Here is a 14151-nt window from a genome sequence, read left to right on the forward strand (position 1 = left end):
GCACACCACCCACCGTACGCTCAGCCCCTGAAGGGGCTCACAGTGGTCTGCTCCGTTGCCTGGTGCAGGTTGGAGTTCCGGACCAAACACCTGAGTGTCCACAGCCTGTGTTGGCCTGCCTGGGCAGGCTGTGGTTGTGGTGGCAAGAGCCAAAGCTGTCTTGGCTTGATGGAGGAGCCAAGGGCTGCCTCTCAGCCATACTAGTTGGTGGTTCTGGAAGAAGCACCCAGGGTTGTGGCAGCATTGTCCGAAGACATGAAGCCAGGCCATCTTCCTTATGGCTTTCCTTGGGAGTTGATGATGTGTACAGCTCTTGGATTTTTTGCTGTTCTCTCACTTTTCTGGAGAGCTTTTCAGTCGGTTAGTAGCAGGCTTTACGTGGGAAGAGAAAAAAGGCTGGCTCTAAAATTGCTGGACTTATTCTGGCAAAATGTGGACTTCTTGATAAAGTGAGCCTTGTTGAAAAAGAACATAAAGGCTTAGACTCATCTTTAAAGAATTGCAGGTTTGAGAAGGGTTCAAGGGAAGCACAACAGCTGGAGGCAACCTACGAAAAGCTGCATAGGTCTGAATCCAGCCATGGCGTTGAAATGCTCTTTCTAGAAGAAGAGCCCAAAACACAGAAGGCTAAACATGGTCAACAGGATGAAACGATGGCGCATCTATCAAGAGGGATACAGTCCCTCCAAGGTGAATCTGAATCCCTCAGATCACAAATAGCTGAATCCAAAACAAACTGGAGACTCTTTCAAGTGAATGAGGAAGAGCTGAAGCTGGCAATCAAAGAGGTTTTGAATGAAGGATCCCTACTTCCGCAAACGCAGAGACCAACAATACAAGGAGAAGCTGAAGCACAGAGGGAACAAGGAAGTGTCCAATATAAAGCAAAAATCATATTAGAGGACTCTAAAGTAGCTGGAGAACAAGTTCTAAGGGACACCAAAAATCACATGGAGTCTCTGAGTGAATGCTTGCTGAAGATAAAGGATAGATCTTCTCCAAGCCTGGGAGCCCAAAGGGATGGTGGTCACCTGGAACTGGGAAAGACGAGTGAACCCGAAATTGGTGCTCACTTGGAGGATGAGTCCAAAGGAGCTTTGAGGAACCTAGTTTATGGTGATAAGCTAAAGGCCTCCTTAGAAATCTTGGAAGGAGGAAGAAATCAAAAATGTACTTTCTCATCTGAAGTGGAGAAAACCACGGAAGACCTTACAGAACACCTTAAAAGTCTGCAGACTGAACAGGCATCCTTGCAGTCAGAAAATGCACAGCTACAAAGTGAGAATGAGACCCTACAGAAGAACTTGAAAGTCATGATGGAACACTATCAAGAAAATATGATGAAACTGCACAGGAAATTAAGAGTGGAGGAAAACTACCGTGTGGAGCAAGAGGAGAAACTTTCCAAAGTCGAAGAAAAGATGAGCCATACAATAAAAGAGCTGGAGACCTACAGAAAGAGAGCCCAATATCTTGAAGAACAATTGCAGAGTACCATTCATTCCTGTCTGGGGAAGATTATTTCGTCTGAGAAAGAAGCACATGCTAGTGAGTTGGCAGCTCGGATTGCTGAAAGAAACCTCAGCTATTTCAGGAAACAAAATGCACGCAACAGACAAAAATTAACTGAGAAGGAGCTGAGATTTGAACTTGTAGGAAAAGATCCCTATTATGCACTGGATGTTTCCAACTCAGCAATGGGCAGAAAGCCTTCTCCAAATGGGCCCTCACCAATAGGTCACCCTTCAACTGAAAAGAGACCTCCTCATTTTGAAAAGAGTGGTCCACTCACACTCTCACCTTTCACTCCAGTGGGAGGAGGAAGAGGGTCAAGGGGCACTGGAGAATCCTCTGGACCATGCGACTAGCAGTAAAGGAAGAGAATCCAGCTGTCATAAGTTCACCGATTTTCAGAGAGCACCTTCTCAGACTGGGCCCCTCTCTCCTCCAGGGGAACAGGCCAGCAGGCTGATGATCCCTCCGCCAGGCCAACCATATTCTTCTGATGCACGTCTTTTTCTACAAAGGCAAGATGGGTTTTACTCAAATTGTGGTAGAGCATCGGGACCAGCAGAACACAGAATTCCTAATATGCCTCCTTTGGACTCTGATGTGCCTGATTCACCTCTCCATGCTGGAAACCAAGCAACTGGCTCTGGCTCTGTGTTGGCACCTTTCCCTCCAGTCAGAGGTGCCTTGTTTCCAGTTGACCCAAGGAGTCAGTTCCTGAGAAGAGGACCTTTTTTTTCCTCCACCTCTCCCAGGAAACTTGTCTGGGAACCTGGAGATTATTTTCCACCTGACCCGCCACCCACTCCATTTCCAATGTGATGTGTCTATGCAGGGAGGGGGTTTTCCTCACAATCTTCCCCCAACAGCTGGAATTCAGCCCTCTACACCCCCATTCTGAAAGTACAAGTGAGTTCCCTGAAGGGTTCCTTCCACCTGCAAATGAGCCTGTTACTCAACATCCAGAACCAAACAAGAAACCTCATGCTGTTGCTCTCTCTTCAAATGTAATTTGACTTATCTCTCATTTTTAGTTTTTAAGTAACTGCTTTTACTTTAGTAATTGACTATATTTGGCTCCAATTGAAGCTCAATGAAACAATAATTCTTAAGATAGTATTTTGTAAATAAAGATGGTTTACGTAGGAATCTTCTGAGTAAATTATTCCTATTTTATTTGATTCCAGAGAACAGCATTTAATCTGATGAAGCCACTCTTACATAAACAAGAATGGGAGTTCTAGGTACTTGTAATCTAGCTGATGGAAATATCTTTTAAACTCCAAACAAAGAAGTGTATTTAGTATGACTGTAGCAAATGTAAAGTGACTTTAGGCTTAATGAAGAATTGTCACTGATTTACAGACTGGTTGGGCATTTCAGCTAGTTTTTCCATATCAGAATAACTAGAGCATGGGAGGACTAAAGGAGAGAACACAACTAAACATGTCAGTGAAACAGGAGATCCGAACTACAAAGAAAAATGAAGACCTCTTGTTTTTATTGGTTGTTTAACACATTACATAGCTCTTGAGATACCATATTTCCTACATTAGATTCAAGTGAGTTATGAACTCCCATTTTCACCCCATATACAGATTGCACAATCACATTGTTTACACATCCACATTTTTACAAAATGCCATATTAGTAACTGTTGTATTCTGCTACCTTTTCTAGCCTCTACTATCCCCCCTCTCCTGCCCTACCATATTCTCTCTCTATCCCATCTGCTGTAATTTAACGCTTGGGAATTGGAAACCACACTTTAAACTCACTCTCCTCCCCTTTTGCCCTTCTGTCAAATTACTCATCATCTTCTTCTGTTTCTCCTCCTCCTCCTCCTCCTTATACCTTTAATTCATTCATCATACACTCATGCATTGGTTCATTCATTCCTTTCACATATGGTGTTGGGGATCCAACTCAGGACCTTTGAAAGTGTGAAGCTAGCACTCTAGTGCTGAGCCAAAACCCTAGCACCTGTCTTTTTGATTTTATGACTGTTTATATGAAATTCAGAATCGCATTCTGCTATGGTTTACTGATATGTGGATTGACCTAGTCCTTGTTTTCTGGGAGACTTTTGGAAAATATACATGAATTATTAGGAGATTGAAATGAAGAAACAAAGAGGAAATTCCCCAATTTCTTATTCTTAGAGTCCATACTCTGACTCTGCCTACCTACTGTAAAAACTTTTAAACCCTTACTCCCCATTTCTATATCATTGCCAACAAGTGAACATTCACTGCCCTACAACAAACCAGAGAACTCACAATGAACAATGTTTCCCCAGTAGAGACCAAGACACAATACTTATTAAAAAAATACCCTAGTTATGAGTTAGCAGGTAAAGCTTTATTTGAGTGTTAAATGTGCTCTAATTATGTGTTTGTGTGTTTGTTGATGTGTGTGGTGTGTGGTGTGTGTGCTTGTGTGTGAAACAAGCACTGAGGTGTAAAATAAATGCAGGATTGCAATGGCCTTCTTAAAAATAAGAAGCAACGTAATCACATTTGAAGCCCAGTGAAGAATCTGCCTGATACTTAACCTACAATTAATTGAAATGTGAAAAATTCAGGCCTCGAAAAACAAAGCCAACATACATACTGAATCTAATCAGTCTGTCTCACCTGTTTTCTAATCACTCCTTTCAATAAACCTAAATTGCAAGCATAAAACATCAGTTGTTCTAAACGAGTGGACGGATGTCCCCTGTCATGGGCTGTGTAAAATACATGGACGATCCGGCACTGATTGTTATCTAGAATGACTTCTGCCTGAACAACTATTGGAGAATTGTTGCTGATATACTGCGGTTCTTATACCAGTAAACTGGAATGAAGGTAATTTCAGGCTGCAAAGGAATAAATTGATTTTACTAACTGGTTTTTGGAAAACACTGCCATGAAAAATTATCAATATGTTCATAAAGGCATCTACGTGTCTCTTCACAAGGGTTTTACTTAATGGGGGAGGTGGTGAGGTCTGGATATAACTGAACTGTCCATTAGTAGGTAGAACAATATCATGGGAATCAGAGTGCACATTCCGGTTTGACCTCAATCTAGGTAACATGGATTCATCTCTGTGTAATAGGCCTGCTTCTGAAAAACACAATGTCGAGATCCAAAAGCAGAACGATACTTTCAGAATACCATGTTATGTTTGTAAATACATAGACAGATAGATATACAGAAATCAAAAATCTGAAAACGGTCTGGAAGTGTACATTTCTATAACTTACAATGTCAGTAGTGGGGGATTAATAGCAGATCAAGAAGACTGTATCTGCATGAGAAATGGTTCAATTTTTGAAGGAGTTTTTTAAATGAAAATGGACAAAAAATTTAAAGGGTTACAGTAAGTGTTGAGGAGTGACTTGGCAAAAGGAGCACAGAGGTGAGAAAGAATTAAGTAGAGTTCAGTAGAACCGGGTATAATTTCTGTACACATGACTCCATGAACAGGAGCAAAGGGGACACTTCAAGAAATCATAGGACTAAGGAGAGATCAGGATTAGGAGGGTTTGTACTAGTCTAGAAATGCTGACCTGAAAACCAACTAAAGTTTCAACTCCTTCTTTTGAGGAACATTAGCTGTGCCCTGCTTTTCAAAAAGGACTTGTCATAACTGATTGATGCCCATGTTAGCAACTCTTCTGAAATTACGTTGAAAGTAGACTAATGTGAGAGTTTCTCTTTAGAGATAATTCAAATTACTTGCATAGGAAGTGGCAGCAGGTCTGGGGATGTTGTAGCTCAGTGGCAGTGACCTTGCCTAGCTTGGGGCTGGCCTGCCATGGACTTTCACCACAAACACTTGCAAGAAAAGAAAAGGGAGGGAAGGGAGAGAGAAAGCTGGAAGGGAGGAAGGCAGAGTTGGAGGGATGGATGGAGGTATAAAAGAAGGAAGCAGAAAAGGAGAAAAACCAGGAAGGGGGCAAGGAAGCAAGGAAGGTAGGAAATAGGGAGAGCACAAGGGCAGAAAAAGGACTGAGTCACTCAAACAAAAGGCAAGGGACACAAAGACCAATATAGGCCATAAAAGCTGTTTGAACAGTTTAGTCAGCTTTAGAATCTGAGTGACATCAAACTGAATGTTATTGTGACTGGATGGAATCTTCCTACTAACCCCACCTTGGCCTGGCCTAAACCAAATCAAGGGGTGGGTGGCATGGAGAGGACTTCTCTCTGGCTGGAGTGGGAGGGACCTAAACATGTGGCACTTGAGGGTGCACTGGGTAGGGAAGGGGACAAGACTCCCCTGATGGGCAGTTGAGACAACAAGGCTCCTGGGAGCCCTTGATCATGGCTCCCACCGCCATACGCACACCACCCACCATACGCTCAGCCCCTGAAGGGGCTCACAGTGGTCTGCTCCGTTGCCTGGTGCAGGTTGGAATTCCGGACCAAACACCTGAGTGTCCACAGCCTGTGTTGGCCTGCCTGGGCAGGCTGTGGTTGTGGTGGCAAGAGCCAAAGCTGTCTTGGCGTGATGGAGGAGCCAAGGGCTGCCTCTCAGCCATACTAGTGGGTGGTTCTGGAAGAAGCACCCAGGGTTGTGGCAGCATTGTCCGAAGACATGAAGCCAGGCCATGTCCCTTATGGCTTTCCTTGGGAGTTGATGATGTGTACAGCTCTTGGATTTTTTGCTGTTCTCTCACTTTTCTGGAGAGCTTTTCAGTCGGTTAGTAGCAGGCTTTACGTGGGAAGAGAAAAAAGGCTGGCTCTAAATCTTGCTGGACTTATTGAGGCAAAATGTGGACTTCTTGATAAAGTGAGCCTTGTTGAAAAAGAACATAAAGGCTTAGACTCATCTTTAAAGGATTGCAGGTTTGAGAAGGGTTCAAGAGAAGCACAACAGCTGGAGGCAACCTACGAAAAGCTGCATAGGTCTGAATCCAGCCATGGCGTTGAAATGCTCTTTCTAGAAAAGAGCCCAAAGCACAGAACGCTAAACATGGTCAACAGGATGAAACGATGGCGCATCTATCAAGAGGGATACAGTCCCTCCAAGGTGAATCTGAATCCCTCAGATCACAAATAGCTGAATCCAAAACAAACCGGAGACTCTTTCAAGTGAATGAGGAAGAACTGAAGCTGGCAATCAAAGAGGTTTTGAATGAAGGATCCCTACTTCCGCAAATGCAGAGACCAACAATACAAGGAGAAGCTGAAGCACAGAGGGAACAAGGAAGTGTCCAATATAAAGCAAAAATCATATTAGAGGACTCTAAAGTAGCTGGAGAACAAGTTCTAAGGGACACCAAAAATCACATGGAGTCTCTGAGTGAATGCTTGCTGAGGATAAAGGATAGATCTTCTCCAAGCCTGGGAGCCCAAAGGGATGGTGGTCACCTGGAACTGGGAAAGACGAGTGAACCCGAAATTGGTGCTCACTTGGAGGATGAGTCCAAAGGAGCTTTGAGGAACCTAGTTTATGGTGATAAGCTAAAGGCCTCCTTAGAAATCTTGGAAGAAGGAAGAAATCAAAAATGTACTTTCTCATCTGAAGTGGAGAAAACCACGGAAGACCTTACAGAACACCTTAAAAGTCTGCAGACTGAACAGGCATTCTTGCAGTCAAAAAATGCACAGCTACAAAGTGAGAATGAGACCCTATAGAAGAACTTGAAAGTCATGATGGAACGCTATCAAGAAAATACGATGAAACTGCACAGGAAATTAAGAGTGGAGGAAAACTACCGTGTGGAGCAAGAGGAGAAACTTTCCAAAGTCGAAGAAAAGATGAGCCATACAATAAAAGAGCTGGAGACCTACAGAAAGAGAGCCCAATATCTTGAAGAACAATTGCAGAGTACCATTCATTCCTGTCTGGGGAAGATTATTTCGTCTGAGAAAGAAGCACATGCTAGTGAGTTGGCAGCTCGGATTGCTGAAAGAAACCTCAGCTATTTCAGGAAACAAAATGCACACAACAGACAAAAATTAACTGAGAAGGAGCTGAGATTTGAACTTGTAGGAAAAGATCCCTATGATGCACTGGATGTTTCCAACTCAGCAATGGGCAGAAAGCCTTCTCCAAATGGGCCCTCACCAATAGGTCACCCTTCAACTGAAAGGAGACCTCCTCATTTTGAAAAGAGTGGTCCACTCACACTCTCACCTTTCACTCCAGTGGGAGGAGGAAGAGGGTCAAGGGGCACTGGAGAATCCTCTGGACCATGCGACTAGCAGTAAAGGAAGAGAATCCAGCTGTCATAAGTTCACCGATTTTCAGAGAGCACCTTCTCAGACTGGGCCCCTCTCTCCTCCAGGGGAACAGGCCAGCAGGCTGATAATCCCTCCGCCAGGCCAACCATATTCTTCTGATGCACGTCTTTTTCTACAAAGGCAAGATGGGTTTTACTCAAATTGTGGTAGAGCATCGCGACCAGCAGAACACAGAATTCCTAATATGCCTCCTTTGGACTCTGATGTGCCTGATTCACCTCTCCATGCTGAAAACCAAGCAACTGGCTCTGGCTCTGTGTTGGCACCTTTCCCTCCAGTCAGAGGTGCCTTGTTTCCAGTTGACCCAAGGAGTCAGTTCCTGAGAAGAGGACCTTTTTTTTCCTCCACCTCTCCCAGGAAACTTGTCTGGGAACCTGGAGATTATTTTCCACATGACCCGCCACCCACTCCATTTCCAATGTGATGTGTCTATGCAGGGAGGGGGTTTTCCTCACAATCTTCCCCCAACAGCTGGAATTCAGCCCTCTACACCCCCATTCTGAAAGTACAAGTGAGTTCCCTGAAGGGTTCCTTCCAACTGCAAATGAGCCTGTTACTTAACATCCAGAACCAGTCAAGAAACCTCATGCTGTTGCTCTCTCTTCAATTGTAATTTGACTTATCTCTCATTTTTAGTTTTTAAGTAACTTCTTTTACTTCAGTAATTGACTATACTTTGACTCCATTGAAGATCAATAAAACAATAATTCTTAAGATAGTATTTTGTAAATAAAGATGGTTTACGTAGGAATCTTCTGAGTAAATTATTCCTATTTATTTTATTCCAGAGAACAGCATTTAATCTGATGAATCCACTCTTACATAAACAAGAATGGGAGTTCTAGGTACTTGTAATCTGGCTGATGGAAATATCTTTTAAACTCCCAACAAAGAAGTGTATTTAGTATGACTGTAGCAAATGTAAAGTGACTTTAGGCTTAATGAAGAATTGTCACTGATTTACAGACTGGTTGGGCATTTCAGCTAGTTTTTCCATATCAGAATAACTAGAGCATGGGAGGACTAAAGGAGAGAACACAACTAAACATGTCAGTGAAACAGGAGATCCGAACTACAAAGAAAAATGAAGACCTCTTGTTTTTATTGGTTGCTTAACACATTACATAGCTCTTGAGATACCATATTTCCTACATTAGATTCAAGTGAGTTATGAACTCCCATTTTCACCCCATATACAGATTGCACAATCACATTGTTTACACATCCACATTTTTACAAAATGCCATATTAGTACCTGTTGTATTCTGCTACCTTTTCTAGCCTCTACTATCCCCCCTCTCCTGCCCTCCCATCTTCTCTCTCTATCCCATCTGCTGTAATTTAACCCTTGGGAATTGGAAACCACACTTTAAACTCACTCTCCTCCCCTTTTTCCCTTCTGTCAAATTACTCATCATCTTCTTCTATTTCTCCTCCTCCTCCTCCTCCTTATACCTTTAATTCATTCATCATACACTCATGCATTGGTTCATTCATTCCTTTCACATATGGTGTTGGGGATCCAATCAGGACCTTTGAAAGTGTGAAGCCAGCACTCTAGTGCTGAGCCAAAACCCCAGCACCTGTCTTTTTGATTTTATGACTGTTTATATGAAATTCAGAATCGCATTCTGCTATGGTTTACTGATATGTGGATTGACCTAGTCCTTGTTTTCTGGGATTCTTTTGGAAAATATACATGAATTATTAGGAGATTGAAATGAAGAAACAAAGAGGAAATTCCCCAATTTCTTATTCTTAGAGTCCATACTCTGACTCTGCCTACCTACTGTAAAAACTTTTAAACACTTACTCCCCATTTCTATATCATTGCCAACAAGTGAACATTCACTGCACTACAAAAAACCAGAGAACTCACATTGAACAATGTTTCCCCAGTAGAGACCAAGATACAATACTTATTAAAAAAATACCCTAGTTATGAGTTAGTAGGTAAAGCTTTATTTGAGTGTTTAAAGTGCTCTAATTATGTGTTTGTGTGTTGATGTGTGTGGTGTGTGGTGTGTGTGCTTGTGTGTGAAAAAAGAACTGAGGTGTAAAATAAATGCAGGATTGCAAAGGCCTTCTTAAAAATAAGAAGCAACTTTATCACATTTGAAGCCCAGTGAAGAATCTGCCTGATACTTAACCTACAATTAATTGAAATGTGAAAAATTCAGGCCTCGAAAAACAAAGCCAACATACATACTGAATCTAATCAGTCTGTCTCACCTGTTTTCTAATCACTCCTTTCAATAAACCTAAATTGCCAGCATAAAACATCAGTTGTTCTAAACGAGTGGACGGATGTCCCCTGTCATGGGCTGTGTAAAATACATGGATGATCCGGCACTGATTGTTATCTAGAATGACTTCTGCCTGAACTACTATTGGAGAATTGTTGCTGATATACTGCGGTTCTTATAGCAGTAAACTGGAATGAAGGTAATTTCAGGCTGCAAAGGAATAAATTGATTTTACTAACTGGTTTTTGGAAAACACTGCCATGAAAAATTATCAATATGTTCATAAAGGCATCTACATGTCTCTTCACAAGGGTTTTACTTAATGGGGGAGGTGGTGAGGTCTGGATATAACTGAACTGTCCATTAGTAGGTAGAACAATATCATGGGAATCAGAGTGCACATTCCGGTTTGACCTCAATCTAGGTAACATGGATTCATCTCTGTGTAATAGGCCTGCTTCTGAAAAACACAATGTAGAGCTCCAAAAGCAGAACGATACTTTCAGAATACCATGTTATGTTTGTAAATACATAGACAGATAGATATTTGCAGAAATCAAAAATCTGAAAACGGTCTGGAAGTGTACATTTCTATAACTTACAATGTCAGTAGTGGGGGATTAATAGCAGATCAAGAAGACTGTATCTGCATGAGAAATGGTTCAATTTTTGAAGGAGTTTTTTAAATGAAAATGGACAAAAAATTTAAAGGCTTACAGTAAGTGTTGAGGAGTAACTTGGCAAAAGGAGCACAGAGGTGAGAAAGAATTAAGTAGAGTTCAATAGAACCAGGTATAATTTCTGTACACATGACTCCATGAACAGGAGCAAAGGGGACACTTAAAGAAATCATAGGACTAAAGAGAGATCAGGAGGGTTTGTACTAGTCTAGAAATGCTGACCTGAAAACCAACTAAAGTTTCAACTCCTTCTTTTGAGGAACATTAGCTGTGCCGTGCTTTTCATAAAGGACTTGTCATAACTGATTGATGCCCATGTTAGCAACTCTTCTGAAATTACGTTGAAAGTAGACTAATGTGAGAGTTTCTCTTTAGAGATAATTCAAATTACTTGCATAGGAAGTGGCAGCAGGTCTGGGGATGTTGTAGCTCAGTGGCAGTGACCTTGCCTAGCTTGGGGCTGGCCTGCCATGGAATTTCACCCCAAACACTTGCAAGAAAAGAAAAGGGAGGGAAGGGAGAGAGAAAGTTGGAAGGGAGGAAGGCAAAGTTGGAGGGATGGATGGAGGTATAAAAGAAGGAAGCAGAAAAGGAGAAAAACCAGGAAGGGGGGAAGGAAGCAAGGAAGGTAGGAAATAGGGAGAGCACAAGGGCAGAAAAAGGACTGAGTCACTCAAACAAAAGGCAAGGGACACAAAGACCAATATACGCCATAAAAGCTGTTTGAACAGTTTAGTCAGCTTTAGAATCTGAGTGACCTCAAACTGAATGTTATTGTGACTGGATGGAATCTTCCTACTAACCCCGCCTTGGCCTGGCCTAAACCAAATCAAGGGGTGGGTGGCATGGAGAGGAATTCTCTCTGGCTGGAGTGGGAGGGACCTAAACATGTGGCACTTGAGGATGCACTGGGTAGGGAAGGGGACAAGACTCCCCTGATGGGCAGTTGAGACAACAAGGCTCCTGGGAGCCCTTGATCATGGCTCCCACCGCCATACGCACACCACCCACCATACGCTCAGCCCCTGAAGGGGCTCACAGTGGTCTGCTCCGTTGCCTGGTTCAGGTTGGAGTTCCGGACCAAACACCTGAGTGTCCACAGCCTGTGTTGGCCTGCTGGGCAGGCTGTGGATGTGGTGGCAAGAGCCAAAGCTGTCTTGGCGTGATGGAGGAGCCAAGGGCTGCCTCTCAGCCATACTAGTGGGTGGTTCTGGATGAAGCACCCAGGGTTGTGGCAGCATTGTCTGAAGACATGAAGCCAGGCCATCTCCCTTATGGCTTTCCTTGGGAGTTGATGATGTGTACAGCTCTTGGATTTTTTGCTGTTCTCTCACTTTTCTGGAGAGCTTTTCAGTCGGTTAGTAGCAGGCTTTACGTGGGAAGAGAAAAAAGGCTGGCTCTAAATCTTGCTGGACTTATTGAGGCAAAATGTGGACTTCTTGATAAAGTGAGCCTTGTTGAAAAAGAACATAAAGGCTTAGACTCATCTTTAAAGGATTCCAGGTTTGAGAAGGGTTCAAGGGAAGCACAACAGCTGGAGGCAACCTACGAAAAGCTGCATAGGTCCGAATCCAGCCATGGCGTTGAAATGCTCTTTCTAGAAGAAGAGCTCAAAGCACAGAAGGCTAAACATGGTCAACAGGATGAAACGATGGCGCATCTATGAAGAGGGATACAGTCCCTCCAAGGTGAATCTGAATCCCTCAGATCACAAATAGCTGAAGCCAAAACAAACTGGAGACTCTTTCAAGTGAATGAGGAAGAACTGAAGCTGGCAATCAAATAGGTTTTGAATGAAGGATCCCTACTTCCGCAAACGCAGAGACCAACAATACAAGGAGAAGCTGAAGCACAGAGGGAACAAGGAGGTGTCCAATGTAAAGCAAAAATCATATTAGAGGACTCTAAAGTAGCTGGAGAACAAGTTCTAAGGGACACCCAAAATCACATGGAGTCTCTGAGTGAATGCTTGCTGAAGATGAAGGATAGATCTTCTCCAAGCCTGGGAGCCCAAAGGGATGGTGGTCACCTGGAACTGGGAAAGACGAGTGAACCCGAAATTGGTGCTCACTTGGAGGATGAGTCCAAAGGAGCTTTGAGGAACCTGGTTTATGGTGATAAGCTAAAGGCCTCCTAAGAAATCTTGGAAGGAGGAAGAAATCAAAAATGTATTTTCTCATCTGAAGTGGAGAAAAACACGGAAGACCTTACAGAACACCTTAAAGTCTGCAGACTGAACAGGCAAACTTGCAGTCAGAAAATGCACAGCTACAAGGTGAGAATGAGACCCTACAGAAGAACTTGAAAGTCATGATGGAACGCTATCAAGAAAATACGATGAAACTGCACAGGAAATTAAGAGTGGAGGAAAACTACCGTGTGGAGCAAGAGGAGAAACTTTCCAAAGTCGAAGAAAAGATGAGCCATACAATTAAAGAGCTGGAGACCTACAGAAAGAGAGCCCAATATCTTGAAGAACAATTGCAGAGTACCATTCATTCCTGTCTGGGGAAGATCATTTCCTCTGAGAAAGAAGCACATGCTAGTGAGTTGGCAGCTCGGATTCCTGAAAGAAACCTCAGCTATTTCAGGAAACAAAATGCACGCAACAGACAAAAATTAACTGAGAAGGAGCTGAGATTTGAACTTGTAGGAAAAGATCCCTATGATGCACTGGATGTTTCCAACTCAGCAATTTTCAGAAACCCTTCTCCAAATGGGCACTCACCAATAGGTCACCCTTCAACTGAAAGGAGACCTCCTCATTTTGAAAAGAGTGGTCCACTCACACTCTCACCTTTCACTCCAGTGGGAGGAGGAAGAACGTCAAGGGGCACTGGAGAATCCTCTGGACCATGAGACTAGCAGTAAAGGAAGAGAATCCAGCTGTCATAAGTTCACCGATTTTCAGAGAGCACCTTCTCACACTGGGCCCCTCTCTCCTCCAGGGGAACAGGCCAGCAGGCTGATGATCCCTCCGCCAGGCCAACCATATTCTTCTGATGCACGTCTTTTTCTACAACGGCAAGATGGGTTTTACTCAAATTGTGGTAGAGCTTCGGGACCAGCAGAACACAGAATTCCTAATATGCCTCCTTTGGACTCTGATGTGCCTGATTCACCTCTCCATGCTGAAAACCAAGCAACTGGCTCTGGCTCTGTGTTGGCACCTTTCCCTCCAGTCAGAGGTGCCTTGTTTCCAGTTGACCCAAGGAGTCAGTTCCTGAGAAGAGGACCTTTTTTTTCCTCCACCTCTCCCAGGAAATTGTCTGGGAACCTGGAGATTATTTTCCACCTGACCCGCCACCCACTCCATTTCCAATGTTTTGTGTCTATGCAGGGAGGGGGTTTTCCTCACAATCTTCCCCCAACAGCTGGAATTCAGCCTTTTACACCCCCACTCTGAAAGTACAAGTGAGTTCCCTGAAGGGTTCCTTCCACCTGCAAATGAGCCTGTTACTCAACATCCAGAACCAA

The sequence above is a fragment of the Callospermophilus lateralis genome, chromosome 11 (assembly GCF_048772815.1).
Source record: "Callospermophilus lateralis isolate mCalLat2 chromosome 11, mCalLat2.hap1, whole genome shotgun sequence".
Taxonomy (NCBI): domain Eukaryota; kingdom Metazoa; phylum Chordata; class Mammalia; order Rodentia; family Sciuridae; genus Callospermophilus; species Callospermophilus lateralis.